Source organism: Austrofundulus limnaeus, unplaced genomic scaffold, assembly GCF_001266775.1.
Source record: "Austrofundulus limnaeus strain Quisiro unplaced genomic scaffold, Austrofundulus_limnaeus-1.0 Scaffold247, whole genome shotgun sequence".
Lineage (NCBI taxonomy): Eukaryota > Metazoa > Chordata > Actinopteri > Cyprinodontiformes > Rivulidae > Austrofundulus > Austrofundulus limnaeus.
This window is the reverse complement of record NW_013952649.1, coordinates 420,641-425,907: the sequence shown is the minus strand read 5'-3', so window position 1 is coordinate 425,907 and position 5,267 is coordinate 420,641. Positions and strand designations below refer to the sequence as shown.

At 38.5% G+C, this 5,267-nt stretch overlaps 1 protein-coding gene across 1 annotated transcript in view; it reads left to right on the top strand.

Moving 5' to 3' along the window:
• The window catches only part of LOC106525905 (leucine-rich repeat and fibronectin type III domain-containing protein 1-like protein), a gene marked incomplete at both ends in the record, with an annotated part of 175,206 nt that overhangs the window by 86,531 nt on the left and 83,408 nt on the right, over nt 1-5,267 (top strand). Inside the window, 1 exon segment of the mRNA XM_014020290.1 lies at nt 1,138-1,296.

The window sequence follows — 5,267 nt, the reverse complement described above, 5'->3', positions numbered from 1 at the left end:
AATAAATGTTACTACACCCAAAAGTTTGTTTTTTCAGTGGTATTTTAAAAGAAGTGTTATCCCTGCTACAATCAGCTTTTTAAATTCAACTTATTGCAGTRGAACATAATATCAATTAGTCTTTTTTATGTGTTCTGCTTTGTTTTATTGAGTTTATATGGTTTTACCTGATTTGATCTTGTTTTATCTTTTTATTCTGATCTAGTATTTAGAGTTGGGAGTTGAATTTATAGTTTTTACTGAGCACCTGGTCAATTTTTAACCATGTAGTGTCTGCTGTGTGTGCAAGTCRTGTGTCTTGTGTTTTTCTTGGAACGAAGCTGACTCATTTTCACTGTGATCTAATTTACCTGCATGTATGAATAAAGTTGTGATGGACTTGCGACCTCTCCAGGGTGTACCCCGCCCCTCACACTGTGACTGCTGGATATGGGCACCAGTGACCCACGTGACCCTGAAAAGGAAGAAGCGTGTACAGAAAATGGATGGATGGATGGATGGATATGAATAAAGTTAATTGATTGATTTCATCTCTCTTCACCAAGTTCATCTTTTCACCAAACAGATGCAAAACTTTGATAAAAATCCAAAACAAGGGCAGAGCAACAAATCAACCCATCAGGATTTGGTAACACTTTCGTTTACGGTACCCTTATTACTACGTATTTACATAGTAATTACCATTTAATTACATTTTTTAATTACCTTGTAATTACATGGTAATAATGGTATCATAAAAGAAAGTGTTACCCAGGATTTTCTGTTTCCTATCATTTAACTCAAACCTTCTGGAACAGGTAAAACACTGCCTGTTCTTTATTTACTCTTTAGTTTTTGCACATTTGTTGTTACATTATGTCTGCTTGTTTTATCTTTTTGTCCTTAAATACTTTGTGCTAAAAGCTCATTTCAACCTGTTTGAAATGAATGATTAATAAATAAGAGTTTGTGTGTAAAACATGGTGGGGTTGTGTCATGGTTGGGGCCTGAACCCTGAGATTAAACTCTGTGTTAATAAATAATCTGAGTGTTTTACRTCTGGACCAGAACCAGTTTGATTTTAGTTTAAAGTCTGTGACGTCTGCAGCAGCGTMACGTCTCGTTGAAGACACGTCTCTTGTGTTTGTGTCTCTGCAGGACAGTTTGATGGACAGCTCGTGGAGCAAATGGACAACTTTGTGGAGCTTTGAGCCTCTTTCCTTGGATCAGTCTTCTGGAGCGTGTCCGTTATGGAAAGGTCCACGTGAAGCCGGATCGGCGCCGGTGCTGCTTCGCTCCCTGTGAGAAGACTCAAAGGTAGGCGGCTGTGGCACAAAGCTGGACCACCGGACTCCAGCTGGTCTCTGTGTTCTGTCAGAACTCTGCAGTTTGTGGCTCCTCTGTGAAGCGCTGAGTGTTTCTGGGTAAAAGGACGAGCTCTGCTGTGGATTTTAGAGCTGAACGTTTGAAGGTTTTCTGAGAAAACATTGTTTCTGTGATTCAGGGAYGCTGCTTTGGTTTGAGTTTGATGAATAAAAAAGTGAACATATTTTTAGAGTTTCAGGTTCGTTATAGTCCAGACCTGACCAGCTGAGCTGGATCCACTGGACTCTGCTGAACCAGTTCTTGGGTTCTGGTTCTTCTGGCTCCTGTAATAAAATGTTCCTCCACTTGTCTGGAACAGGTTTGATCGATCGCAGCTTCGTCGTGTTTAAAATGTAAATGCTTTGAGTTCAGTGGCTGGAATTAGTCTGAATGGATTTTTTTCTGCTCCAGCAGTGATTTGATCCTTTCTTTCCTGCAGCTGATTGYATTTTATTTCTGTCTGATATACATACAGTTTACCTGTGAAATAATCAGGCTTTACAAGCACAACACACATCAAAACTGTGCTTACATGTTCATGTTTTAAATCAGGTTTAAACCAAGGGGACTACATTCTGTGGAATTAAAACATTTAGGAGGAAATGTTGAAGCATCTGCTGCCAGAATATTCAAGCACTGATAAAACCTGCTGCTGAAGCTGCATTGTTTTGTTTTTTATATTAAAGTTGTTAAAAGTCAGGGCACTTTACTCCCAGTCAACCTTTTTCWATGAATTTCTTTGGGATCAAATGAAAAGTTAATGTCTGAATTAGAAAACTGATTGTCTCCKAATGAAGAAGCTTTTTATCCCAAACTCTGCAGCAATCTCATCCTCATAGAGCTCAGTTTGTTACACAGGAGTGATTCAGTTTGACCCGTTCCATTTTAGATTAAGCTTCTTTTAAAAASCAAACGATGTCGTCCACATGAGGATAGAAAAGTGAAACCCTCGCTGTGTTTTTCTGCTTTACTGTGAAAACCAGACGTCAGGAGAGCAGAGGAGCCGAGCGTCACTCGGAGAGACTTTAGTTTGAGTTTGAATCTTTTATTTAAAGCGTTACAGTTTGACAGTGTGACCTCGTTAAAGACTTTTATACAAACTCTGAGCAGAAATATACATTTAGAGGAGCTTGTAATTAGTGTGTGTGTTGTGTTTTAGACAGACTGAAACTAATGCAGCTCTAATGGCCACATTAGTTTCATGCTGCAGCTGAACTGTTCGAAATAACTCTGATAAGCGAGTAGGTCCATTAGATCTCGTAACAGACACACACACACACACACACACAAACACACACACACACACACACACACACACAGGGCAGGACCTACCTACATGCAGCAGCTCTCCTCCTCCCTTTCTTGCACCACTAAACACACTAATGTGTACCAGCAGTTTGTCTGGCTGTTATTATTTCTCACACACAAACACAGTGGTGTGGTTTCCACTGAAGGGTTTTTCTATCGYAGCTAATTTGCCGCAGAGCTCTGTGCCACGGTCAGAGGAGTCCCCTAATGAGACAGACTGCTGGCAGCGATGGCAGGTGCAGGCAAGAGACGGTCAGCAGCAGTTTGGATGAGACAGAAAGGACTGGAAGAGCAGGAAGTCCTCTTCAAGCCGGAGATTTAACATAATTATTGGTTTGTTTTGACTGCAGTTCAACATTAATTACATGAAACACAGTTTGAGAGGCTGTAGTTTTACAACATTTGTTGTTTAAGTTGAGTGAACATGTCTGTTTCCTGCTGAGAGGCGCAGGAGGAGTTGTACATCTGTTTGTAGATCAGATCTAATTTTACAAATAATAATGAGTGATTCTGCAGACCCATAGGTTCAGGTGGTCTGTGCAGCTTTTTAACTTGTTACCAAAAAGTAACTTTTATTTTATTTTATTTATGTTTTTTGTTAAGAAAGAAATTGAAAAAGCAACTTTAAATGTTAGATTATATGTTGACTCTGGAGCCACTCTGGGGTTGAACACACTTTTGAAACACAACAAAACTGTACAAAGGTTTCTTGTCTWAAGTTATTTAACCAAACAGGAGAGTTTTAAATAAATTTGAGAGTCAAACAGAAGCTCTGTGAGTTTATCAGCTCAACCAGAAGAAAACAAAGGATCAGACTTCAGTTCTGACTCTCCTGCTGTAAAGGGATTTATATTGTTCTTTTTAATTAACTGAACTGAGTTGTGATCTTTCTGTGGAGAACATCGTGATTCACTGATGTCAGAGGAGACCYGCTGTCAGCTCACAGCCTGGAAGAGTTTACATTTCTCTTTACTGAAACGCTGGAGATGTTCAGACTTTAGAGACTTTTCTTTTTTTATTATGTTTACTCCAAAAGGCCAACTTCACATCATCACATTTCTCATAACGTTATTCATTTTCTCMGTTTTTTTGTAAAGATAATAAACATAATAATAATAATAAAAAACTGAACTTTACTTTAAAAGATCAGAAACATTCTTGAATATTTGAAACAATGTTGACCCTGAAACAATTTCACACCAAACTGACCTGAGAGTGTATTTATATTTCTGCACCTGTCTRGTTGAAATATAATATTCATCTCTTCTGTTTAAACCAGGGTGTAAAATGAGCAGATTTTATCACATAATGATAAAAAGTAAAAGCTCAGAGTGTGATAATTATTAAACAATGATCTAAATTTATCCTGAACCATCTTTAAATGTGGTCTCTGCTGCTGATGGCTCAAACTGCAGCTCCTCTCTGGTTCTTGGGAATTACTTTGTCTTCATCCAGTTACAAAGATTTCGTGGCCGACAAGAATTTATGAGACTAAAACAGCTCCAGCTGGAGAGTCCACAGGTATRAATCTGAGGGTGGTCTGAGCAGGAGACCCTCAAAGGATGGTCTGGATGTTGGAGGATCTGTTTAAAGACGTGTGCAGAAACAAACAGTGGTTCTGATGTAGCTTACTGCTATTTAAATAAAGTTATTATTCTCAGGCACTAAATGTGTTGATCAGCCTGCAGTTAGACTGAAATATGATTTAACTAATTTCACACCATGAAAGTTAAAAGACTGGTTATGATGAGACTCACTTTCTCTACAGAAAAAACAGAAAATGTTTGTTTTTGAGAAACTAAAATTCTGTTAAAAACTGATGTAGCTTCAGGCTCATGTGACCGTTTTGAAATTCAGCTCAAACATTGGAGGTTGAAACAAAAAATGTTTTATTATAAGCAGMTTGTGTTACTAGTAGTTGTGTTTTCATRTAATTAKAATARTGTGAATTTTGATCAAACWTTTAAAATGTTGCAAATAAAAGAAATGTGAATTAGAYGTGTTTCCATCCACTGGTTTGGAGTAAATCAGCTCATGGCTGCAACAAACAGGAAGTCTGCTTCCTTCAGCTTCAGGTCTGAACTATAACGTACATCTTTAATGAGCTGTAATCTCTGTAAAAATCATTAGAGGGTAAAACATGTGGTTCCTGTTTACCAGAATAAATACAAACACTCTCAGTATCTTCAGCTTTTCTTCTTCCAAACTCAGTCATGAATGCAGTCGTTTCTGCAGGGAGAAGTTGTTGATAGGGATGCACGACATATCCATACTGACATCGGTATTGGCTGATATTGGCAATTTTTTAGAATATCAGTATCGTTCCAATATGTAAAACTGGGTTGATTTTAACGTCCGATATTGATTTTCCACTTTTTCGCTTTGTGTTTCTGTTTTGGGAGGAGAAATGTTTGGTTGAGCAGCATCTGTTTGATCATGATAGTGATATTGACGCTGCGTAACCAGGAATAACTGAAGTAGAGTCATGTCAGAGGTCTGGTCATTTATTTATGGTATCGAAAAAAACCCAGGGACCCAGTCTCTGGGAGTATGGGGTACCGGGCCACTTGATACGGGCTGTCAGGTCCTTGTACGACCGGTGTCAGAGTCTGGTT